Raw genomic sequence first — 27,529 nt, 5'->3', positions numbered from 1 at the left:
CCAAGACACACACAGCACACAGACGGGCCAACTGAAACACTAGACTCAAAGAGAAAGGTGGGATAAACGCCTCCCATAAGACACCTGAGGATCGACAAGCCGAAGCTGACGGACGGGGAGGGGGACAGAGCCCCGCAAGGAGTCGCTGAATAGCAGAGTCCGCGTGGGTGTTAAATAAAAGAATCCCATCAAAAGGCAGGTCAACAAGATGCTCCCAAATATTCTACGGAAAGATGCCACACGCGGGAGAGACAATCAGAGACATCCAAGGCATAGCGGAGAATAAATGAAGCCAACACCCGACCATCCAGCACATGGCGCCGCAGATCAGCGCACACACCTTCTTGGGTGGTGTACGACAGAAGGGACTCCACGGAATCCCATAGGCTGGAGGTTGCCCTGGCCAACACACAAAGTGTACTGAGTGCACGCAGAGCAGCACTAGTGGAAGCAAAAATGTTATGCCCCCAGGAGTCTAACCACCGGGCCGCCCGTGACGGATGGAGCAACACTGAAGGCAAGGAAGGAAAAGCAGTCTGCAGGACAGGGCCCTAGGCAGATGGGTGGGAAAAAAAGACAGACTGGATCGTGCGGGGCAGGGCGGTGGCGGTGGAGGAGCGTCTGAGGCACCGGATACCCCGTAGTAGGACACCCCCAGGCCCCCAGAAGAGAGTTGTGGAGCGAAGCTTCAAACAAAAGAAGCGTCTCCCCTCCACCAAAGCCCTGGTGGAGAACTTCCAAAAAGTGGTCCGTGGGGAGTGCAGCGACTGGGTTGCCCATTTGCAGACGAAGGCTACACTCGCCTCGGAAGGCCGTCGCGGGGGAGAGAGCAACTCTTTCATGGGCGAAAGCTGCAAACTAAGTCCCCCGTCCACATGCCCTGCTGGAGGAAGGAACGACCAGCTCCTGTAGGATGGAAGACCCATGGACGAGGGGTCTCCGGAGAAGGCGGAGAAGCCTGTAGGGCAACCAACTGCGAGGTGCGGAAAAGCGGATCCGGGGGCTGTGGACGCGGAGATGGCGTAGAACCCGCCCTGGATGACGCAGAGGAAAAGGCAACAACGCGCAGCCAGTCTCCGGTGAAGAGGAGACAAGGAGACGACAATCCTCCTGAGAGGAAGAAACATCCGGAGAAGAGTGGACGATCCAACGTCGGGGAGTCCGCCATGGGCACTGGTGCGACCTCGATCGGCACTGAAGTGTCCACCAGGGGTGTCGAGCCGGCCTCCACCACGTGCCTCACAGGAAAAAGGGGCGGGGTCGGTGCAGAATTAGCCAATGAACAGCGCCGAGAAGGCGCCGGCTCGACCTCGGACGAGGCAGCTGCCTGCGTAGAGGACCCAGAGGGACTCGGGGAGGTGCCCCAGGTCCTGTCCTCCACCCGCGGCAGCGCCAGGTCTGAGGAGGAAAGCCGCCAGCACCGGAAAGGCGACAGCTCGGCCTCCGGTAAGACAGCTGCCTGCCCAGAGGACCGAGGGGGACTCGAGGACCAGCCATGAGTTCCGGCGACCTCCTGGGACACCACAGGGAACCGCGCGGGGTTTTGCAGCGAGGCAGGGGCACCCTGGGTCTTAGAGGGGAACCCCGTAGTGGCACACCTTGATGACACCACCACTCCAAAACCTGAAGCCGAACTCGTCGGGCCGGGGATTAAGCCGCGCAGCGAGTCCGCAGAAGGCATCGCACAGGGCGAGGGATCTGCAGACGTCTCTGGAAGAGGAGAGGAGCCCAAAGAAGCCCGCAGAGCCATAGCATAGACCTTCATTTGGGCCCTCGTCGCCCCAAGGCCAGGAAACGACGGATAGGGTGGCGACGGGCTAGGGCGCACGTCCCAAGAGGAACCCGCGGCCTCTGCAGAACGAGGACAGGGCCTCGGTGACAATCTGCAGGACTTACTGGCGGGCAGACAACTGACGCCCGTGGGGCCTCGGTGAAGGACGATGCCGCAGCCGGCAGCTTCTGGACCCTTCCGAGGTAGGGGACGGGCGCTGTGACAAGACCGATCTGGACAAGCGGGCCGAAAGCAATTTCGTCCGGCGCTCCCGCCGGGACTTCGGCTTGAGATGCTGACAAGTGTCGCAGTCCGTAGAATCATGGTGCTCGCCCAGACACCACAAACATATCGGGTGAGGGTCCGCGCCAACATCTGACGAATACAAGAAGCACAAGCCTTGAAACCCGAAGGCATTGCACACTGTTCCTAACGCAAAGCCGTTAAAAGAGGCCTGAAAACAGGCCAAGAGAACTCACTCCGGATCTGCATTGCACGTGGAAAAGAAGGAAACTGGCGTCAGCGCGCCGGGGGAGGGACTTATGTGATTTTGCTGACGTCACGTCCGCAGACCATGTCAGGGCAAAGTCAAGAGGTGGCACCCCCCCGGAGCGCAGAGATGCTGTGGCAAAAAATCTCCAGATCAAGTCTCACGCCTGGGGATAAGAATCTGCAGCTAGTAGTCTCTATCAAATACGGAGGATAGCAATGCACTGGATACACCCCAGACCACCTATGTGGAAGAAATGTAGAAATGACCTGCGGGAGTGGGGGGTAGCTGAGGAATGTCGCCTGAAAGCAGTACGGATGAATGAGAATGCGGAGGGCGATCTCCTAGAATGGGGGCAAATGTTGGCTGAAGTGTCCACAACAGAGAATGAGGGTGAGACTCTGAGTACACATAGCTCGCCGAGCGCTGGGTCCACTTTAACACCACCCGATGCAACACGGTCACGTGTCCTCTCACCACGAATGTATGATTTTTAAACAAGTTATGAGTGGATCGCTAGTTTCCTACCTAGGTCAGAGGTATTGTGCCACCTGTGAAAATGTGAATTGTACTGCTGATACAAATGAAAGGGACTAGACTCAAGAGTAAGGAGTCTGTATATAATCACGGGATATTTTGTTAACAATACTGGATGTATATTGACTGTAAATCCTGAAAACGTACATGTAAATCCCTATTCTGGATGTCTTTGGAAGCAGGTATTATATAAAAATAAGTTTAAAAAAAACTATGCAAAATCATACCAATCAATATACAGCTAGCAGTTGCAGTAACCTGCTACTTCCCAGGCAATAGTGCAGAGCCATCAGAAGCCATGAATCTCATACGTAGTGAGGAGTCTATGCCATCAACCTCCAGCACTCAGCAAAGCCCAATGAAATGGACCCCTGTAACTACAAGTTAAATTCAAGCAATACAAACCAAAGAGAACATTGTGCTTCAAGCTTGCAGCACTTATCATACCATCCTACCATAGGAAATACACAGGAGGCACTACTTTTTCATTACAATCGAGCTAGGTGAGCACCACAGCTATAAACAAAATCTTGGACAACCCAATTCAGTAGACAGGCAAGCAGACTATACCATATAAAATACCAGAAGGAACCTTCAGAGCTGTACAATGGCACAAACAGAAAACCATAAAACTCAGAGTCTGTTTCTCATTCGTCATCATCACCATGCTGCGTTCCATCCCATAATTCGATAACCACAGCTCAGTGCTCATCACGCATGACATGGAAACACTTTCCACATAGGACCAAAACAAAGACAACATCCAACCAACCACACACCCTACATGGAGTAGCAGGAGACTCATGCTCATCAGCACCCCGCTAGGGGTATTAAGCAATATATAAATGCTGCAATACAATAGTGCAGTGCTTCTCAATCTTTGTAGAACCACAACCCACTTTTAGCATGACAAACTTTAATGACTGACCTAGATGCGGGTGATTTCTCAATATAGCTAAAGCATAGCATGGTAGTGCGCTCATTTACAGACAGAACATTTTCATTTGAAATAGGAACTAAACTTGCTCAGGCATACAATTATACTTGTAAAACTATATTGCACACAATAATAATGTGTGGAAAAATTGGGCTTCAGTGATTATAATTTGATCCTTTTAAAATCTTTTTTCAATCACACTTCAGAATTACAAAAGTCATGTGCTTCGTTTTTGCTATCAGAACTGATGGGTACAGTTCATTTACAGGTATTTACATATTGTTGTGTGTTACAAAAATCTACATCATACAGCCCTTCCTTTCGGACTCTGTACCGTAGCAAGCGTATCACATAATTCAATTGACTTTTCTGTCTCTGACTGCAAAGTGCGAGGAATTTGTAAACACCGATCCCCATGTTTAAAAACATAAGAAGCAATTTGTCAAAAGACATAGCCTGACATTTGACCTCGGTTATTGAAGAGAAGCAAATGTGACAACGGCCCCAACAGCACTGGGATGCCTGGCTTCACCTTGGGGGTGCCCAGGTGTGGGCATTTCACAGGGAAAAGCCAGGAAGGGTTCCACAGCGCTATGCGTACAGCGCCAAGACGCCTCAGGGTATAAGTGCGCTATACAAGTACGAATTCATTTCATTCATAAATACTGAATTTAAAGGCATGTTCTATTGCTTAGACTTTCTTGAACCACCAAAAATCGATTCTGGACCAACAGTTTGGGAAAACATTGGGACAGTGGATACTCTTCTAAATTTTTCCTATTGTAATGAAAGTGCAGAACCAATCCTGTACTCTACCTTACAGGGGAAATTATGAGTTTGTGGATGTCAATGCGTTGAGATCGATAAATATGATAGCAGTGTACAAACCCTATTTATGATCGCATAGAAGCAGCAGCACCAATGAATGCAATATCGATGTAGGTTGTAATCTGTGCATGCACAATTAAGTCAATTCCAGTAAATGCAATATCGATGTACGCTGTATCCCATGCATGCACAATGATGTCAACACCAGTAAATGCAATACCGACCGATTTGAGCTGTATCCTATGAACGCACAATGATGTCAATACCATTAAATGCAATGGCAATGTACACCGTAACTTATGCGCGCATTATGACAGCAGTCTCAGTGAACATAATGTTGATGTACGATGTAACAACTGTACGTATAATAATGAGAATATCGGGGGGGGGGGGGCATGGCCGAAGACCTGGCCGAGTGAGACGTGCTCCGGAGTAGCTCCTGGCGAGCTGGCCTAAATCCGACGTTATAATCTGTCCTGAAGCCCCGTTTTTTCGTGGAAAAAGGAGAAGAAGGCCCGGCTTGCAGTCCGGTCGAAGATCGAAACGTAAATCCCCGGCATCAGCTTGAACACGGTGCTGACGGAGAGACGGGTCCGGCCGCGAGACCCATGATGGTGGAGCGGCCCTGAGCTTGAGAGGCGGGCCTGAGGAGAAGGAGAGGCTTGTCTGGGCCCCCGAGACGTTGGCGCACCCCCTGCCGATTGGAGGAAAGGATCGGAAAGGGGCCAAAATAGAGGCGGACACTCCGTCTGGGCTCGCCCTACCGTCGGCTGGGGTGACGGCGTGGAGAGTGCCCAGACCCGGAGCAGTCCGACGTGCAGGCGGAGGGAGATCGCGGTGCGGCGGGACCGGTCTGCCCCGCTGCGGATTATTGGCTGCTGCTTTGCCCGGCGAGGCTGGGAACTATCTGCAGAGGAGCTCCAGTTCAGACGACGTCCGGTGATAGAGCTGGGCCGCGGTGAGGAGGAGCGGAGGGTGCCCGGGCGCCCCCCCGGTTCGCGGAGGACGCGACGGGGATAGCCCTGGGAGTGGCGGTGCCCCCCTGCGCAGAGTTAAGTGGTGTGCCCCGCTGGAGAGAGCCCCCCCTCCACCCCGCATGGATTGAGGGTGAGCGGAGCGGAGGTAGGCCTGGAGGCTGGAGGGTGCGGGCTGGGATGAGTCAGTAATGAAGAGAGGAGGTCGGCGCCTGGAGCCCTGGAACCGGAGGGGAGGCAGATCAAGCTGGACCCCACTAGTGGACAATAGGAGAGGCAAGTGACTGAAGACGCCCTTGAAGGCTAAATAGGTTAGCCCTGCAGGTGGTGCTGCCTTCCTGGAGGGACTTGGGGGGGCCCTAGGAGTTCGCAAGACCTACTACCGGGGCACCATCTGGGACAGGCCCCCCACAATTGGGTCTTGGGTCCCTTTGTTTTTATGCTGACAGACGAGAAATACCCTGACTTACGCTGGGAGGCGGCGGAAGTCGCGCTAGGAGGGCCTGCGAGAGTGCTGGACGCCCTCTGGGGGCTAGAGTCGGCCACAGGAAGGCGCAGAGGCAAGGGGGACGGCCCTCTAGACTACCCCCCGGGCGGCTGACCACCCCGGCCCTACAGAGTCAAGGGAGGATAGCGGCGCCGGCATCGAGAACACGCTGTGCCATAACTTTGACCGCTGAGGGCTGCCGGCACCCGGAGAGGTCCAGTAACTGTCGCTAGGGGCCGCTGTCAGTGACAGAAAGGGACACCTGATAATCACGCAGACGGTCATCCGGCAGCAGGCAGAATAGGGAAGAAGGACGCGGTCCTCAGGACTCCTAGACAAGGGACCATAGAACCGTATGCCATGGCCCAGCCTCAGTCGGAGGCCCCAGCCCTGGGCCCACGCTCGGACACTGAGCTACTGATGAGGCGATCCAGGCATCCAGGACAGACATACAAGAGTCCCGTTCAGCACTGGAGGTCAAGATCGGTGAGGTGGGATCGGAGGTAACGCTACTCAGACAAGATTTTCGGAACCTTTCGGAGAGAGTGACCACAGCAGAAACGCGGATAGGTGAGGCAGAAGACTCGCTCACCACTCTTCGGAAGGATATGGCGGAGCTCTAGGCCTCCCACCGCCAGCTACTCTGGAAGGTAGATGATGCTGAAAATAGGGCCCGACGCAACAACCTCCGCTTTGTAGGCTTTAGGGAGGGAATTGAAGGGGTCGACATGGTGACATTCCTATATAATTGGCTACGGAAGACCTTCTCAAAGACACAATTCTCGAACTGCTTTGTGATTGAAAGGGCGCACAGAGCGCTGTTGGTGAAACCGCCGGAGGGAGCAAGCCCAAGGCCAGTCATAGCCCGCTTTCTTAACTTTGCAGACCGAGACCTAATTTTAAGAGAGGCTAGAAAGATGGGGGAGATTCGCCTGGAAAACACCAACATCATGATTTTTCCGGACTATAGCCAGGAGGTACAGAAGCAGCGGCGCTCCTTTGACGCAGTGAAAAGAAAGCTGAGAGACTTGAATATTCAATATATGTTGCTATTTCCAGCTAAATTGAAAGTAATCTACAAGGACCAGACAAACTTCTTCACGCATCCAGACGACGCATGGCAGTGGCTGGAGGAGCGCCCCTCAACCCAAGGGTCGGCGGTCGGGGCCGCAGACGCGATAACTCGACGGACGTCGACCGGATTTCAGTGGGAAAGGCCGAAGACACAGAGAACGAGGAGACCAAGAAACAGGAGGAAACTGCAGACGACACCGTACCTAGGCCCCTCCACGACGGGTCATCGAAGGAGGAACTCTGACTCACCCGGAGGGAGGGGTGCGATGGGGTCCAGGTTCAGATGCCTGGGGAGAAGGGCCCGCTCGGAAGGAGAGGAAGAAACGGAGGGCCGCTCCTCGGGGGGCGAAGAGGAGGGGGGGGGGCCGGATCCTTGCACCCCCTGGTAGCAGCTATCCGAGACTTGGAACATGATACATCGGGCCAGGCGGTAGACCTGAGAATAGACTCACAGGACTCCCAGTCTTAAACGGTGGCAGCTATGGACAATGGAGGTGGAGAAGTGTGGTTCAATGGTTAGAGCGGCAGACCCTGATGCAGAGGTCTAGCCCGGGACCAGGGTTCAATTTCCCTTCCTCGGCGGGTCTTGGGCTCAAAAATTCCACGGACCTGATAATTCTTGCCTCGGTGTCTATTCCAATCCTGGAGTCCCACTCTGCAACTCTGGGCAATAGCTTGCTTAATCTCCACAACGGCCCCCACAACGCTAAGGATGCCTGGCTTCCACCTTGGGGGTGCCCAGGAGTGGACACCTCACAGGGAAAGCCAGGATGGGTTCCACAGCGGTATTCGTACAAGCGCCTTGAGACCCTTGCGGGCGAGTAGTGCGCTATACAAGTATCAATTTTTTTTTTACAATTTACAGCTCATAGCCATGGAGCACGCAAGTTAACACATCCCACCCCCCCCTTTTCCCTTTTGGCGTTCTGTTGTATTGAGTTTGTTGTACAATACTGTATTGCCTTTGCTGGGTCGAACGGACAGGGAAGGGATACATGGTCCTTGCTTGGACTGAGAGCCTAGGTTGAGGGGGGATACGAAGGAGGGCGACAGACCTTCTCTACGGATGGTCCTGATTCCTCGGATGATGGGATTGGAGGGAGGGAGAGGTGGGGAGGGGGAGTTACGACAGTTGTAAGTTCAGGGGAGTTGAGGGATGGGGTGGGGGAGGGGTGGGGAGGAGGGGGATGGGGGGACTGCAGTACGTCATCATGATCGCATGCACTGAATTACAGATCTCCACATCGACAACACTCCAGCTCGCTAATACATACAATAGGTCGCAAGATGTCGGATAGGCAAAGGGAATCACATCGGAACTTAGAGGAATTCTCAGTACTGGCATGGAATGTGAATGGACTGGGGAGCAAACTCAAAAGAGGCCTGGTAAATGCTTATGTAAATAGGGTGGGCCCGGACATTATCCTGCTGCAAGAAACTCACCTCCTGGGCACTAAGTGTGGCTTCCTAGCGAGAGGACACTATAAAGTCCTCGCACATGCGGGTTTCACAACAGGCTCGAGAGGAGTGGCCATACCGATAAGGAAGAGTCAACCATTCCTGGTGGCGCAGATTTGGACAGACACGCAGGGAACATATGTAGGGGTGCGAGGCACATGGAGGAGGAAGGAATACACGATAATATCAACATACGCCCCTCCAAAGTTGCAGGCAATCACACTACGTGGGGTCACGGATATCCTTCTTAGCACATCCGATACCATACAGGTACTGGGGGGAGACTTTAATGACGTGATGTTCCCACCCCTAGATAGAACGGGAGAAAGATCGAAAGATCAGGCCCAGACCCCCCTTTGTAATATGATTAGTGCGCTTGGGCTGACGGATATATGGCGATGGCTACACCCGGAAGACAGGACATACTCCTTCTTCTCTGGGGCGCATAAGGTCTATTCCAGACTAGACTATATCTTTATGGTTCGACATATCGTGTCAAGAGAAGACATAACAGATGATAAAGCCAGGGGGATATCGGACCACTCGCCGCTCCTAGTGACTGTGGGGCGAACGACACGACAGGGACAGTGGAGATTAGCGGCCTGGGACCTGCAAGACCCGACTGTACTGAAGGGCCTGAGGGCGGATGTCAAGGTGTACATAGCTGAGAATATGGGCTCAGTCTCGTCGAAGATAGTCTTCTGGGAGGCCTTTAAGGCGGTCATGAGAGATGGAGCCCAGAATAGACTGGCAGAGAGGAATCATCGGGACATTCAGAGAGAGCTGGGGATGATGGAGACCCAGATACTGGCACTGGAAAGGGATTAACAGGATACCAGAGACTTGACAACGTTTCGGAAACTGACTGATGTGCAAAGACATTACAGAGACGTGGTGACAAGAGAGGCCAAAACACAGGCAATGGCAACGTTACATCGCCTGTACGATGTGGGGGACAAGTCAGGCAAATTGCTAGCCTGGCTAAGTAGGAAAGAGAGGGACGCGCGGTGGATTGATCAAGTTAGAGACGACCGTGGAAACCTCGCAGTGACAGATGGCCAGATTGCGGAGGCGTTCGCTATGCATTACCGACAATTCTATGCAGGAAGAGAGCTGGGAACGCAAGAGGAGGCTATGTCCTATATGGAGCACATAGAGCTCCTGGGACTGGCAGACGCAGACATACATGATTTAGAAACCCCGCTTACACTCGACGAAATTAAGAAGGCCATAGCTAAGTTACGTGCGGGGAAAGTCCCAGGCCCGAAAGGGTTCCCGGCAGAGTTCTTCAAAAAAACTAAAGACCTCCTGGCTCACCACCTACTTGGGCTGTTTGAGGACGCGGCCCAAACAGGAAAACTCCCTCCAGACCTGCGCATGGCCACGATTATCCCAATAGTCAAAGAGGGCAAGCCGCCGGAGGATTGCTCCTCTTATCGGCCCATATCTCTATTAAACATCGAAGTCAAACTATTGGCAACTGTACTAGCACTTAGACTGCGAAGGGTGATCCCAGACTTGGTCCATCTGGACCAGACGGGGTTCCTGCCGGGTAGGGCCACCAGATTTAATCTACGAAGGACTCATAACTGGCTGCAGGAGGTGGGTACACGGCGGGACCCCCACTGGTTCCTTTCGCTTGACGCGGAAAAAGCATTTGACGCTGTGCACTGGCCATTCCTGGAAGGTGTTCTGGTCCGCTTCGGTTTTGGCCCGCAATTCAGGCAGTGGGTACGACTTTTATACACTGACCCCAGGGCAAGGGTCAAAGTAAATAGGGTTCTGTCACAGGATTTCCCAGTACAGCGGGGAACAAGACAGGGGTGCCCTTTGTGCCCATTGCTTTTCACGCTGACAATAGAAGTGCTGGCAGCAGTGGTTCGACAACACCCGGAGATTAGAGGTTTCAAGGTAGGCCCCCCGAGAGGTGGCAGAGGAAAAGATATCATTATACGCCGACGATGTCCTACCTTATGTTACACATCCGGAGACAACGATACCGGTGCTCTTCTCGGAGCTAGAACGCTATGGAGCGCACTCGGGATATAAGATTAATTGGCATAAATCGGTCATATATGACCCTAGTGGCAGGGAACAGTGGACGAACCTCCCGGGCAGGCTACAGACGACAGTGGAGGGGTTCGTATACCTTGGAGTGTTTGTCACAATGGACAGGAAACGCTCGTGCGATAGAAATGTCAGGCGGGTAGTGCGCAACTTTGTAGAAGACGCTACCAGATCGAGGCTACTGCCCCTGGCGCTTCTGGGTCGCGCGGCCATGTTCAAAATGGTGACGCTACCTAAACTCCTATATGCGTTCCAAAACGAATACTACCCTCTTCCCAAGACGGGTGTTCCTAGATATAAATTCAGAAGTCCGCTCCTTTTTGTGGCTAGGTAAACAGCCTAGAGTAGCATTGTCGACCCTGCAGAGACACCAATATAGCGGAGGGATTTCTCTCCCCAATGTTGAGGCTTACTACTGGGCAGAGCACCTGATAACGATCAACGATTGGGTCCATGCCTCGGCCACTCACCCCATATATGCCCTGGAAAAGAGTGCTATGGGTAACCGTCCATATACCTACTATTTATATGGGGGTCAAGGGAAGGGTCGGCTATTGCCGGCCACTAGACTGACGCTGATAATTTAGAATAGGGCGACCAGGGCCATGGGGTGGGAGCAAAAGCTTACTAGACAAACGCCGCTATGGCATTGTACCTGGCTGAGGGAACTGAATAGATTTAAAGGATTCAAGAAATGGGACGATATAGGTATATCAACGATAGGGGACGTGACTGTAAGAGGCGTTTTAAAATCATTCCAGGCTATGAGGACAGAATTTGGACTGCTCCCCACGCAATACTTAAAGTATGCTCAGTTGTGTCATGCCTGGCGGGCAGAGGGGATACCAGAGGGTACCCTTCCCGAATATGCCCCCTGGAGGGTAGGCTACTACAAGAACACATACCTGAAAGGGCAGTATCACTCACATACAGGACTATTATGAATAACATGCCGGATGGTCTGGACACCCTTAGAGCTAAATGGGAGGCAGATGTAGGAGAGATGGACTTGGTAGATTGGGACATGGTGCTCATGCATCCGAGGGAGGTGGCCATTAAGTCCCGGCTGAGACTCATACAATTTAATGTACTGCATAGAACTTACTTTGATAGGGTGCGACTATACAAAATGAGGAAGATAGGAGATACGAACTGCCTCAGATGCGGACAGGAAGAGGGAGGTTTTTTCCATATAATCTGGTCCTGCCCAAGGATCCAAACATACTGGGAGGGGATACTGAAAGAATTGGCAGCGGTACTGGAATCCCCTTTGCACATGGACCTCTGGCTAGTCCTACTAGGCATGACTAATGATATAGATTTGGCGCGCCCTCTACTGATATTCCTGGTCCTGGCCTTGGTGGTGGCTAAGAGAGATGTTGCAAAATACTGGGGGGCGAGCACGATGCCACAGATGGAGGAATGGAGGAGAGGTATGGACCTCTATATGACGGCAGAAAGAGTCACATATAAGGCGAGAGGCTGCCCTAAGAAATTTGGAAGGGTCTGGAATAAATGGAGAAAATACCATGGCCTTGATGGGGGACTGCAAGAGGGCTATTAGGGCTAGGGCTCTTTTAGGGTATAGAAAGATCAGGAGGAAACAAGACACTGCGATATGGACAATGATGGAGATAGAAGCATTGAGCTGGATTGAAAAACGGATTGCATTATTTTTACTAGGCATATGGCGAGGGGGGTGGAGGGTTGGAAGACAGGGGATGTTGATTGATGATGATGTAATTGTAATATTGTTCCTGGAAAAAATGCAAATAAAAAATATTAAAAACAATAATGAGAATATCGGTAAATATTATATCAATGACCGTCATGTTACACGTGCACTCACAAACTTGCATCATAGCAGTCAGATTCAGCTGAGATTACCTCCCCCAACCCCCATCAACTCCGTGTTAGAGATACATGGTCAGACTGGCCCTGTGATCCAAACCCAAGCCTACAGTTAACAGGTCACAGGTGGAGTTACACTTAGCCTAAAGACAAACGCACACCCAGGCAAAGCCATTATCGATCCCACAGATAAGTAGTCACACCACAAACAGGGCTGAGGAGATAGGCCCCAATAAAATACGTTTGGCCAAAGGCGAGCGTTCCCAAAATACCACAAAATTAGATGCCACAAGTAGTTAGGAACCCTCAGCCAATTAGAATATGACATCTACACAGCATGAGGTAATCGCGCGCTCACCATATCAGACATCTGGACAAACACAGGCCCACTCTAGCTCTACCCGAGGTCGAAAGACATCTGTGTACACCTTATCAGATGGTTGTACTTGTTATTTATGACTATGATGCTTTTCAAAGAATGTCAAAGTGGCTTATTTTACCCGCAAAGTGTATACATGAGCGGCCAAAACTTCTGTACTCCACGACTGTCTTCAGTGGGACCTCTGTCGATACTCTCCCGCCTGCTGCATTTAATTAAACCAACTTGCTCCTGTTTTGCAAAACGCTCGTCTTTTCATTTGAGGGGAATTCATATTCGAGCAACAATACTCGCTGGAAATGGTGTTCTGTTGTGCATAAAAATGGAATGCTTACTTTGTGTCTGGGTGTACACTACTACAAAACATTCCACCAATGTATCGCTAAGCATTCAAGGGCTGGCACTACATAAAGACTATCTGAACATTTCTCCTTGAAGCAGGTGCACCACTAACCATGCAAAACTTCCAGCATGATCCAGAACCAATTTCAGTGGATCGCGGTGGCATGCAGGTTTTTTATTACGCATAATCATGAATGTGGGTCCCCCGACTTGCCCACCATTGCGAATGTGTATACACCCACTTCATTCACAACTAAGTAACACTATCTGTTACCAAGACTAGCGGGGTTACATAATCGAGAATACAGACACGTCTGTGCACCCCCTGGGAATTGTGTAACCAGGGCAGGTTACTTGATAGTGCACGAACTACGGTGCACAGTGAAATAGTAATATCCACCTCACGATCAACTCTGCTCGGATGTTACCTTTAAGAGCACGACTCTGTATGCTGTACGTTTAACATGTGTGAGCTATATGTTGTCGTGGTCCCAACCCCCCCTTCCTAATTTTTATCCACAGGTTTTTTTCCAGAATCCGGAGGAAGACTATTACACAATTTTTCGGGAACCACGATTTTGTGGTTCCAATTGACACAGTGATCGAGGGCAGGACACGCCTTAGTGTGTGTGTACCACCCAGTTCACCCACATTGGTCCTGACGAAAACCCATAATACTACCATGGTTGAAACATGTAGACCTAATTTTTAAACACATAACACATGACACCAATTTTTAATACACTACACGTCTATGGAACACCAAAGCCTACCTAACTAGACAAAGGTGTCTCACTTTACTTTTACCTGGTGTCCAATCACTCCAGAATAAAGTCTACGAGTAGCTTTGGACACTTTTTAAACCACTTACGTTAATATTCCACTGCACATATAAAAAGAAAAAATACCCGCTCCACTGTAATCAGGTGTCGAAGCACACCCTGTTGGCACTCGGCCTTCGGGGTGGGACCCTGATGATGAAGCATGTCACCAACCAGGTTGGTGAGTGAGGGGTCTTCTTAAAGGACTAATGGACTACCCATGTCCCAGGTTGGTTGGGCACACTAAGAGGCTGGTAGGTTTTCAGGGGGACCTATAAGGTGCCCTGGGTGCATGGTTAAAAAAAAACACTACTGGAGTCAGTATGAATTTATTAAGGCACAGTATTTGATACCAAATACCATATGTTTCAGTGAAGCCATCATATAGCTAGGAACTCGTAATGACCAGTGCCCAGTAAATATCCTTAAGATGGCTTCCCTGCTCACTTGTACTATCTAGTTGTTGAACTAGACAGCACAAGGGCATTATCTGCTAATACAGTAATAATACATGTAATATAAATCACACTACCGTAGGACTATAAGGCCTACTGGAGAGGTGACTTACTGCATGCAGTGTATGTAGGAATGTCACACAGGGTGTGTGTGATTTATTTCTTTTGCAAAATTGTTTTTATTGCAGACCTTAAATGCAGCTATTACATCACAGGATTAACACCTATTAACTCTTACATTCTACTGTCTCCAATCCACAAGGTGTGTGTGATGTTGTATTTTCACACTTGTTTGCACCATTTCACGCACTCTGCAATGGCAGTCTGCATGAGTTTGTTGGTCCATCCCTTAGGGTGGAACAATACTTGCTGCAGCCCTTAGGGGCCCTCTTTAGTACCCATGCCCTAGGTACCAGGGGTATAATTTACCAGAGACTTACAGAGGAATTAAAAGGTCTTGCCAACAGAGCTCAAATTAGCAGTTACCTTGTTTTAGGGACATAGCACTGGCACTAGGGAACTGTTTAGCAGGATACAAGTGCACTTCAGTCAAAATTGCATCAAATGCCAGGCTTAAAGTGGGGATGAGAATGTAAACATATTGCCAAACACCAGACAGGCCATGTTCTTTATACCTCCAAGACACTCTCCTGACCCCTGTTCAATACTCGCGACCCACAAGTGTCCCCCTGATGATAATTACCACCTTTTCTGAGCTGGTGGTAAATATCAGCGTTACAATCCCCAGCATCCAGAAAAACGTGCACAAACGGACCTGTTAATGCCGGATTCCTCAGGTTATTTTCAATTTTTGGGAATTGAACCTGTGATCTCTTTTAACTCATGGGGAGATAACTGTATTGATACTGCATTTATATAGTGCTTACTACCCCTGACAATGCACTGTAACAACTGGATTCATTTATTCTGGCACCAGTGACAACGAGGAAGTCGGAAAGAGGGTCAATGAGTGCAAGCCATCAATGCTGGAATAATTCCTAGATTTTTGTAGGAAATACAATAAAGGCCTACTTAGTAAGCATGTGGCCACGGGCTATGCTAAGTGCACCACTCTGTTAAAAACTGTTAGAGCAATTTACAGTAAAAATACAGTAAGGGCAAAGAGTTAATTTCTTAGGATTCAAGGAAGAAAAGCATTAAGGATTAGTAAGGGTTTGGTAGGGTTCAGGGATTGGTGGTGTTAAGGGATATTCAGGGGGCTTTTAGAGTTGAAGGAGGGAAGGGCAGCATTAAGGGTCGGTAAAGGTTTTTATAGTTCAGGGATGGGTAGCGTAGAAGCATAGTAAGGGGGCTTTAGGTTTGAGGGAAGGGTAGCAATAAGGGGAAGTAAGGGATTTTTAGCATCAGGAAAGGATAGCAATAAAGAGCAGCCCCGTTGCAGACTAGTGGGGGCCGACCTCCTACATGTGTTGTGGTACTGCCATGCTCTACTACAACACTGGTGGGAAGTAATGTCCTGCTTAGCCGCATGCACAGACCATGTTGAACTGTGCTCCTGGGAGGAATGTGTACTGGGATTGTTCATCAGAATCAAGAAGCACAAAGTAACTTCCAGATTTCTAGACCTGGGGTTAATCACAGACAAGCAACTAGTTACTCGCAGGTGGAAACACCGACCCCCCCCTCCCATCATAGGGCATGGAAACAATCTCCGCTAGTATGGGCACAAGCAGAAAGCATAGCGCTAAACAGAGAAGACATGCTGGGGCTTAGAGATCACCCCATGGCAAAACACTGGGATTCCATGTTGGGGGCCCTGCAGCTTATTACACACCTGGTTGTAGGAGACCCTCCAGCGGGGGACACAGGGCAGGAGTAAGGATGGATACACCTGGGCCTCATGCCAGCGAATGTTTATTTCATGTAGGCGTTTGGAGGGATCCTTTCACATGGGGTGGCCGGAATGCTGGGGGGTCGTTGATGTCAGGGGCTGATAATGGACTAGGCAACTGTTATGTTAATGTTGATTTGTTCAATATAAAAAAAAATATCTCTGGCTTGCAACTGCTCTGGCGCTGGGCCAAGTTGCTGCAATTTAAGTACCACAGACTGCAAATTCTTACTAAGGGTCTACCTCGGGGCTCGTGAGTTTGATTCATACTACAGTAGTTTTTATTCAGTCGCATGCCACACAAAGAAACAGCCTAAAGTGTATCCTTGCAGATTGTCTAAACATTGTTTACTTCTGTTAACTGAACTGTTAATACTTCCCTTAAATGTATGTAAGCTATATCATAAAATGGCAATAAAGAGATATAATTCATTTTTTTTAAAAAATAAACACACAATTAAAGAGACAATGAATCTTACGTATGTAAATCAGTGTATAGAATATGTTACCCAAGACAAAGGGGACTACAAGGTGTAGGATTCATGTCAGACATACTGGTAGGCATTTTCTGAGAGTACTTGGTGTGGAGAAGCACAACCTCAGGACTCAGAACATACCACACTGGTTAGGGTTGGCTTTATTAATAAGGATTTATTTTTACCCAAACAAATCCTTTTTAGCACAATTACGATAATGAAAGACTCTGCGGGGGGAAAACACATAACTTTCTAACCTGTACCATGTACTTAGCATGGAGCTCTTTAATGACACCTCATAGCTCACTGTGCTAGACTATGGTGAACTGCACAGTAAAAAAAAAAAGGTCTCTGTGACAAAAGAAGTAACCCACTAAGCTATGCACATAAAATACTGGTCTATGATATGCATGGTACAAGACTTTTGCAGCAGGCATATTAGCCCTTTGCACTGCTTCAGAGGAGTCAAAACTGCCACTAGACAAACTCTGATGTCACTCCAGCAGATACATTCGTCACCAGAGTTATCCTGACACTTTTATTGTTGTCTGAAAGCTAATGGAAATGCAAGGAGCTCTGCAGCAGGTGCTTTCAAAACTGCTGCACTGCTACAAAAACATCCCCAGTAACAAAATCTGCCCTCCAGCCTTCCGGGGAACACCTGATGCACAGTATGGCCAGTCCGGCCATGTCTGCCACCATGTCAGCTCTAGGTGACGAAGGGAAAGTGGCCTGTCACAGGATGAATTCTGATCAGTCAGCCACCACTACAGGGCTTGAGCTTCTCCTCAGAGACAGCAATAGTGTTAGAAAGGTGGACTTGATCCTGAGCCCACTGGGATTTCAGGTTCCACTGCAGGGTCCAACTGGCTTAGCCAGCAAAAAGGATTGACGAGACTAAGAGGCCAAGAAGTATCCGAGCCACCCCACCAGGAGCCAAGGTAGAGCCTAAAACATGAGTCTGAAACATGAGGACGCTAGCCTGAATGTCCCGGACTTGTTGCTGTGTAGGAAAAGTCTTAAAATTCACTGTGTCTAGGATCGCCTCTGTGATGGAATCAGGTGGGACTTCAACTCATTGATAGTAAACCACACCAATGGAAAGAATTCTGAATTTGTCAGAAGTTTAACCATAATGAACTGAGGCCAGCCTGCCTTTAGTGGTCAGTTGTCGAGGAACAGGAATACAAGCACTCTCTGAAAATGAGCAGTGACTACCGCCATCATTTCATGAACACCCAAGGGCCACTGGTGTGGACCAAGGATAACTCCACAATCAGAAAATGCTTCTGGCCCACCCTGGACCACAGGTAACATCTATGGGACTGCGTGATGGGTATATAAAAATACTCACCCAGCCAGTCCAAATACACCATTCAATCTCCCTTGTCCAGAGCAGACAGAATCTAAGCTGATGTAAGCATTTTTTACTTGCATTTCTACAAGAAGGCGTTTAGGGGTCGGAGGGTCAAGATAAGCCGATGCCCCATCCCTTTTTTGGATGAAGAAATACTGGGAATATCAACTCCCCATTCTTCTCCACTGCATCCTGGGAGAGCAACATTCATGCCTCCTAAAGCAAGATATACTGATGCTCTGCTGAAATTCGCTCTAGTGAGGGAGGGACATTAGATGGGGGAGGAGACAAAAGGCCTGTTTGAACAATTTGCATGACCCATCTGTCAAACAATGTGGATCAGCAACAAGGGCGGAAGTGCAAAATCCTTCTTCCCACTGGTTGGGCATGCACCACTGAGGGCAAACTAAAGTTGTTTGTTGCCTGTTAGAACAGGGGAAGAGGAGTTGGAGGACTGGTGCTGCAGCTGGCCTGTATATTGCGAGCAGAGTCTGCATCCCCGAAAGGACTGAACTATCTGCTGCAGCACTAGCTGGGAAGACGGTCTATGCCTATATGCCAGCCCTCTGGAGGAGTCCCTAAACTTGCAGAAATTGCTTCACAGCACAGGGGTCAACAGCCCCAAAGAATGTGATATGACTCTGCTGTCTTTAAAGCATTTCAAAGCAAAGTCCGCCTTCTCTCAGAATTGGCAAGACCCACAAAAGGCTTGCCGATTAGATAAGGCTGTACATAGCCAGAGAATCCAGTGGGCCTCATCCAGGCATGTCTATAAAGTGCAACACTGCTACTGACTTCCCACAATGCAATCCTTGGAATCCAAACTAATGTGGATAACATACTTGGCTACATCCTACCCATCATATATTGTCTGAACCAGAGAGGCCTTCAGAGCCTCTGGGAGTGCCGGCAGGATCTCACTGGCCCTATCCTAAAGAGCACGTGTGTATTGACCCCACAGAGTAGGGTGTTAGTCCGGATCACCAGTCACTGATCTACATCTTTCTGGCCACCTGCCAGCTAAGAAGCAAGAACATGGTTTCAACCAGGTAGCCAAGAGAGTATCTGTGAAGGCATCATTAAATAGAAACAAAGGGTAATCTAAGTGAATTCTTCTTGGTATGCTTGTACTGTTTGCAAAGGCAGTATCTGACCCCCATTCTGTGTGGTCTGCTTACCACCATTTTATGCAGTTAAACATTGTTAATTTGTCCCCAAAAAATGAGAAAGGAGGACAGAGAAAAAACTCCCTCCATACGGGAAATTTGAAGCTTTCAAGGTGGAGAAGATAAAGGGGAAAAAAAACACAGGACAGCCATGGAAGGTTGTTATTCTACTGCAACTATGTCCTCTATGCAAAAAGACTTTCAAAGAGGGAAATCTAATGCGAAGTTTTATGACTACCCCAAAGAAAAGAGACAATCCAATGTTCAAGTGTGAAACATTCAACAGCAGGACACTCTTTGTCACATTGTTCGGCATCTCAGAGATCAACATCAAGACACGAGGACAAGGACATTGGTGCCTGTACATTCAACATCAACAGTTGTTTCTCACTATCCTTTTAGACAGCAGCTGCCCTGCTTAACTATTCTGGCAGCATCTCTGCTACCACCAAGCCCTGTGGGCCAGGTCATCCCCCCTTAAGATTGACTTTAGGTTCCTCTAAGATCTCTGCTCTTTCCTCCAAAACCTCTCACTGTGCAATGGCACACTTCCAAGCCCCCTTTCAGGAAGATGGATAAGTTACTTACCTGTAATCCTACCAGGGGTATACTCATCAAAGTCATAAGCACTGAATAATCCCCGCCCACATGCTGGATCCCGGAACATATATAAAAAAAATACATATAAATATGTTTAGACAAACAAGTACAGATTACCTCAAAAACATACTTACATACATGTATACATACATAAATATGCAGCCTCTTGTACTTCCAATAGGCTAATATACCAAAATTACATGAATTTTTAAGAAAAATAAAATCTCTAATATAAACACTGCAACAGAATACATATACTGTAATAGTGTTTCAACACAGCCCTTTATTTTCAGACAAAAGGCAAGTAATAGCAGGCACCCTGCCTTTAAGGATTCCAAGACCGTGGACACGTGCCTTTAAGACCTCCAGGAGCCCCCTGCTCCCATCATGCACCACTTGTGACAGTTAGGTCAATTCTTTTTTACAGTGTACAAACAGAGGAATCATGGCAGGAAAATTGAAAAACAATACTATTCAGTCAATACTCGTCCGGGGAGGCGGGAGGGTTGCTTATGACTTTGATGAGTATACCCCTGAAATAGAACTAGGAATACAGGTAAGTAACTTATCCTCCTTTTCCAGGGGATACTCATCAATAGCCATAAGCAATGAATAGAATAGCAAGCCCATACCCACTTCCCTGCAGACTACTATCAGCATAAGTACATCAAACTTCAACATTTTAAGGACGAGATCACCCAAACAGATCTCTCAAAGAGGCTTGCCCAAACTGAGCAGCCGCCTGAGTGTCAGAGTCTAAACCGTAATGGCGAGTGAAAGTGTGTACTGATCGCCACGTTGCTACTTTACAAATTTCTGCAATAGGTACATTCAGGAGGAGAGCCATTGTAGAGGCTTTTCCTCTGGTAGAATGGGCCTTAGGTTTGCCCGGAAGGGTTTTGTTGGCCAGTTGGTAGCAGAAGGATATACAAGAGACCATCCAGCTAGAGATAGATCTTTTGGAAGCAGCAGAACCAGCATTTATGGAACCATAGTTTACAAACAGCCAGTCTGATTTTCTCAAGCCCTTTGTTTTGTCCAGATAGAACTTTAGAACCCTCTTAAGCTCCAGAGAATGAAGGGACCTCTCAGGAGGAGGTATGGGATGGGGAAAAAAAGTGGGTAGAGTGATGATCTGATTAATACGGAAATCCGAAACCACCTTAGGTAGAAAACGGAGATGGGTTCTTAACACCACTCTGTTTGCATGAAAAACAGTATAAAGGTTCTTTACAACACAAGGCCTGGATCTCGCTGACTCTGCGTGCAGAGGTGATGGCGACTAGGAAAGCAGCTTGCCATGACAAGTGCTATAGAGAAGCCTTGTGAATAGGCTCAAAAGGAGCACCCAACAATTAAACCAGAACTATGTAAAGCTACCAAGGTGGAGCTGGAGATCTAATTGGTGGGTAAACCTTTTCATACCCTCAAGAAAATCTTTAACTACTGGGATTTGGAAAAAGGAAACCTGTGTCGGAGACTTTCTGTAAGCAGTAATAGCTGCTGAATGAACCTTTATGGAGGAGAACGGCAGACCCGATTCAGCCAAATGTAGTAAATACGGCAAGATTACCTGCTCTTGCCCCCGGACTGGATCATGAACATTGTTCATGCACCATAAGTAAAAAGCCTTCCACTTGAAAGCGTCGGATTTCCTGGTGGAAGGTCTCTTGGCTTCTTTGAGAATGTTCATACATTCCAAAGGTAAGTCTAAATGTCCGTATTGAAGGACTTCAGGAGCCATGCCGTTAATCTCAGGGATGAGAGATTGGGATGATAAACTTCCCCTGTGTTCTTGGACAGCAAGTCTGGATGGCATGGTAACCTCCTATGTTGGACCTCTGACAGTTGAAGAAGGTCCAGGTATCACCACTGACGAGGCCACTCCGGAGCTATCGAGCTCATTATGGTGTTGGTCCTGTAGAATTTGTTGATCACTGAGGGAATCAACGGAATTGGTGGAAAGGCGTTCAGTAATGTCTGAGACCATTTTATCAAAAGGGCATTGGCCCGTGAACCTGGTTGGTGAAACGGGCATTTGGCGTTTGCCGTGTCTGCAAACAGATCGATGTCTGGCACACCCCACTGCTGGAAGTTGTCTTGCGTGACCTCATCGTTGAGCAGCCAGTTGTGAGCTTTGACAAAGTCCCAGCTTAGGGTATCTGCTCGAACGTTTTGAGTTTCTGGAAGGTGAATGGCCACTATGCTTAGATTCCTTGTTAGAAGCCATTTCCAGATGGTCTGAGCTTCCAGAGAGAGAGGTCTCGACCTGGTGCCCCGTCTGTTCAAATAATACATTGTGGTGATGTTGTCTGTTTGAACCAACAGGGAGCTGGACTGAACAGAAGGAAGCAGTGATTTGAGAGATAGATGAACAGCTCTCAGCTCCAACAGCTCCAACAGGTCGATGAGATATCCTCTCTCTGTCTCTGACCAAAGGCCTTGCACTTGAAGAGGGCCCAGATGAGCTCCCCAGCCCTGAAGGGAAGGGACTGTGATGATTGTCTGAGCAGGAGGGTCCTGGAGAAATGAGACTCCTTTCAGGAGGGGTGAACGTTTAGTCCACCATCTGATGGAATCCTTGGCCAATTGGGAGAGATAGAGACACGGTCTTCCCAGAAACCCGATGTCTGCATCCACTGATCCTCCAGAGATTGCTGCAGAGGACACATGTTCAATATGGCATTCGGTACGATGAAGATTCATGACGCCATTACCCCCAGAAGCGATGAAACTGGTCTGGCCGTGGGGTATTGAGAGATGAGGAGATTGTGACATGTTTCTCTGATTGAGGATAACCTCTCCTCCGAAGGACACACGCTTGCCTTTACGGCATCCAATGACGCACCCAGGTAGTGGATTTTCTGAGTCGGATCGAAGATCGACTTTTTGGAGTTGAACTGAAAGCCCAATTTGCCCAGTAGATGGACACAGTATGATAGATGACTTTGAAGCAGAGAGGGTGACAAGCTCATCAGGAGCCAGTCGTCCAGATAAGGGTAAATGAAATCCTTAGTTTGAGATGAAAAGCTGCCACCACTGACATGCATTTCGAAAAAGTCCGGGGAGCTGATTGGAGCCCAAACGGGAGAACCCTGAATTGGAAATGCTGGTGAGCCACTCAAAAACGCAGAAACTTTCGACGTTTCCTGGACACCGGAACATGGAAGTAGGCGTCCTGCCCAGCTATAGCACACATCCAATCTCCTTGATGTAGGTGAGGGAAGATTTGGTGCAGGGCTAACATTCGAAATTTCTCTTTGCGGATGAATCTGTTCAGTAATCTCAGGTCGAGAATTGGTCTGTATTCCCTCGTGGGACCTCTTTTCTGCACCAGAAAATAACTGGAATATATACCTTGTCCTTGATGTTGAACAGGAACGGTTTCTATGGCATTTTTTAGTAGAAGACTGTTCACCTCCTCCTGCAACAAGATGTGATTTTGAAAGCATTTGCCTCTTGGAGGCATCTGATGGAGGTGGGGATTTGAATCTGAGCAAATAGCCATTCTGCACAATATTCAGAACCCACTTGTTGTTTGTGATGGTCTTCCACTATGCTAGGTGAAACGAGATGCTACCTCCCACCGGAGTGGCTAACGGGCATAGAGGAAGCCATTGCTCATTGTTTTGCTTGTGGCTTTGATGTGGACACCGGCTGTCTCATAGGTCCCCTTCCTCTACTAGGTCTCCTCTGATGGTAGTGTGACCTGGGCTGATGTTGCTGCTGGGTCGACCACTGAGGGGTTTGAACCCTCTGCTGAAAGGAACGCTGGTCGTAAGGAGGGAACCTTCTTCAGAATTCCTTCCACTTCTCCAACCCAACGGCCCTAACTGTGTCCAGCTCCTTCTTCATTTTGGACATTTCATCGTCGGCATGAGATTCGAACAGCGAGGAGCAATTAAACTGACGATTCACAATCCTCCGTTGCGCGTCCGGTTTAAGGCCAGTGAGGCGCAAACATGCCGAGCGCCTCGAACAGATGCTGTGGGAATATCCATATGCAGCTAGATCAGATAAATCTGACGCTGCACTAATCACTTGATTTGCTACCAAGCCACCTTCCTGCAAGATTTCCTGGAAGTCTTGTTTATCTTCATTTGGTAGTTTCTCAGTGAATCCTGACAGTGAATCCCAGAGCGATCTGTCGTACCTCCCCAAGAGAGCTGAAGCGCTGGAATTTTTAGCTGGCCTTAGTGCTTACTCAATAAATCAGGACTAGTTTGCTGTCTTCAGATGCTGCCTAAGGCGCGGAGATACTCCTTCGGGAGTCGATTCCCAGCGCCATACAAACATGCAAATAAATAAACATGCAAATTCATCACTGCCGCAGAAGTGTTACACAGATATGAAAAACAATTGGTCCTTCAAACATTAAGTTTCAAATAACTATAAATATAGACCGGTATCAGTACTATATTGTATTGAAGATGTACAGCCGGACATTTAATTTAATGCATCAAGGTAATAAGTACTGATCAAACACAAAGTGATCGAGTGGGACATAGTCCTGTATCCTTACAAGAAAAAAAAAAAAAATCACCTAATAAACATACATTTTCCAGGCAAAACAGGGAAAAGCTTTGAGCCAATACAAATTGTCAAGGCAAGCTTTTTAGGTCAACAGCTGTTGCACTAGTTTTAACAGATCAGTTTAACGGGCAAGCTGTTAAAGAGCGGTTAAGATCAGTTTAACGACATTTCGTTCCAAGGCTAGATACTTGGATCATCATCAAGACAAGGAGATTTGCAAGCCTGAGGTAGTAAGCTGCCTGGATAGGCAGCGTGAGCATAGAGGAGTTAACCGAGAGTGGTTTCCAGATAGTAGGGAGAACTTTCTGTAGCGCGATCAAGGCGAATTTTGTAAAGATAACTTTGTACGTAAACTAATGTTTGGAGTAGGCGCTGCCATGCGGGGATGGTGGGTTGGCGTCAGATTAGACAAGGCGCTTGCTAGGTGCCGATCACACTTCAAGCCGGTGGCGTATGTCAATCGCTGGCGGCACCTACTCCAAACATTAGTTAATTTTATTTATTTATTTTAAGGTTTTTGTAGAGCGCGCAGTAACCCGAGAGCATCACGGTGCTAGAACCTGGTAGTCAGGAGGGAGTAGCGGAGGGAGGGAAGGGGAGATCAAGGAACCAGAAGAGTTTTCAAGGCTTTCCTAAATTGGAGGAGATTTGGTTCGGTTCTCAGTTTCCGGGGGAGACTGTTCCAGTGTTTTGCTGTGTTTACTGAGAAGCGGCGACCTCCAGCTCGGACTCTTTTCACTTTGTGGACACTGATGAGGTTCTCGTGGTTTGACCGGAGTGACCTGGTGGCTTTGTAGGGAATGATAAAGTTTTTGAGAATGGGTGGACCTTTGTTGTGGAGGAGTTTATGTGCCAGGCAGAGGGCCTTGAAGACCACCCTTTCTCTGACTGGAAGCCAGTGAAGCTGCTTCAAGGCTGGCTTAGCTGATGATCTGGCCGGGGTGTTAGTAAGAAGTCGGGCAGCCACGTTCTGGATTCTCTGAAGGGTGTTAAATGTGGCTTCCGGGGCTCCCAAGTAAATTGCGTTGCTGTAATCCAGCCTAGACAAAATAAGGCCCTGAATCAGCAGTTTTCGGGACGTGAAGGGGAGCAGGGGAAGCACCTTCCTGCATGCCCTGAGCAGTCCAAAGCATATACCGGCAGCTTTTTTTGCCTGTGATCTAAAGGTCAGATCTTTCTCGAGCCATACACCCAAGCTTTTGACCTCCTCTTTGGGAACAGGGGGATCACCCAAGCAGGTGGGCCACATGTTGGGCGGCATGGAGGGCCCTTTTTGTCCAAGCAGCAGGATTTCGGTCTTAGACCCATTGAGTTTCAGTGCAGAGGAGTTCATCCAGCCGTGGATTTCAGTGAGACAACCGTGGAGATTGGAGGGTTCTTGGTGCGGGTGTGACAGTCACCACCAGTTGGGTGTCATCGGCGTAGTTGATAATCTTCACTCCAAACGGAGTGACCAACTCCTCCAACGGGGACATGTAAACGTTGAATAACGTTGGACTTAGTGATGAACCCTGCGGTACTCCACAACGGAGGGGGACCGCAGGGGAGTGGCTGTCATTCTCCCAGATTTGGAAGGAACGGTTGCTGAGGAATGACGTCAGCCACTTCAGAGCCATGCCCTTCACTCCAATGTCTCTCAGACGCTGGATTAACACCTGGTGGTTGACAGTATCGAAGGCCGCACTAAGGTCCAGGAGGATCACTGCCACTGATCCTCCTGTGTCCAAAATGCTTCTGGCCTTCTCTACTGCCGCGAGGAGGGCGGTGTCGGTACCCTGGCCAGGGCGAAAGCCTGTCTGAGAGTTCCTAAGCAGGTTGTTAGTTTCTAGAAATAGTGACAGCTTTTTGTTCACTAGTTTTTCCGTGATTTTGCTATTCGCTGGGAGGAGGGAGATTGGCCTATAGTTGGCTAAGTCCTGAGGGTCCAATGAAGGTTTTTTCAGTAGACCTTTGACTACTGCTGCTTTCCAGCTGGGAGGGACTTCTCCCTGTAGTAGAGAGGCGTTGATAAGGGTCGTGAGAGGAGGGATCACCGTGGGGGCCACTTTCTTTAGGAAGCGCAGTGGAACCGGGTCGCTGGGGGAGCCACTTTTGATAGAGGCGAACGTCATGGCTACCTCCTCTGTGGTTACTGGGCCGAAAGTATCGAGGGAGGGTGCCGGAGTGTTGAGTGATGGGTTGAGGCAGGGGGGGGGGGCTGAGACTATCACCGTCTGTGCGACCGGTGTCGGGAGGAGGTAGGGAGGCGAGAATTTTTTGGATTTTCTCGTCGAAAAATGTTGCAAGTTTGACGCATTTATTTTCCGCGGCTATAGGGTCCAGGGGTTTCGTAGGGGGATCTGGGGCGTGGAGAAGTTCTTTTAGAATGGTAAAAGTTTCCTGAGCGGAGCAGGATGCGTTTTTAATTCTTTCCTCGTAGAAAGAGCTCTTGGTTTTCTGGAGCGCGAGTTTGTAGGTCTTTAGGGCAGACCCAAACGTATCTTTCTTCTCTGCTGACTTATCTTTCCTCCATGCGCGTTCAGTCCTCTTGCATTCCTTCCGTAGGATATTAAGTTCAGGGGTGTACCAAGGGGAGGGGTTAACTCTCTTGGTTTGTTTAAGGTTGCTGGATCGAGGAAGGAGGCAGTCGAGTGATTGGGTGAGCCACGCATTGAATTCAGTATCCGCAATTGTGGGGTTGTGAGTGAGGGGAGGGGTAGATTCCATGAGTTTGGCTGCCCATTCTTCTGGGCCAAGTTTGTGCCAGCGCCTGATAAGGGTTCTGATTCTAGGCTGTTGGGGTGGAGGGATGTCAAGGTGCCATTCAAAAGGGATCAGGAAATGGTCAGTCCAAGGAAGAGGGAGGTGCACGCGGGTTTTAAGGTCATGAATGTTTGTGAAGATCGGGTCCAGTCGTGGGTGGGCTGTGGGTTCATTAAGCAGAGGCCAATAGACGAGAGGTCCAGCCGCAGTTCAGCTGCGGGGGCGTCGGTTGGGTCCAAGAAATGGAGATTGAAATCTCCCAATAGGAGGAAATTAGAGGAAGTCGTGGCCTTTAGGGTGACATGCTCCATGAGTCTGCTGGGGAACTCGAC

General features: G+C 49.0%; 1 protein-coding gene across 3 annotated transcripts in view; it reads right to left on the bottom strand.

Moving 5' to 3' along the window:
• The window catches only part of BEND7 (BEN domain containing 7), a 299,983-nt gene that overhangs the window by 163,453 nt on the left and 109,001 nt on the right, over positions 1-27,529 (bottom strand). The gene's annotated exons all lie outside the window — the stretch shown is intronic.

This window comes from Lissotriton helveticus, chromosome 1_1, assembly GCF_964261635.1.
Source record: "Lissotriton helveticus chromosome 1_1, aLisHel1.1, whole genome shotgun sequence".
In the NCBI taxonomy this organism is placed as follows: Eukaryota; Metazoa; Chordata; class Amphibia; order Caudata; family Salamandridae; genus Lissotriton; species Lissotriton helveticus.
Note: the sequence above shows the minus strand (reverse complement) of the source record. Positions and strands in the feature narration are given on the sequence as shown.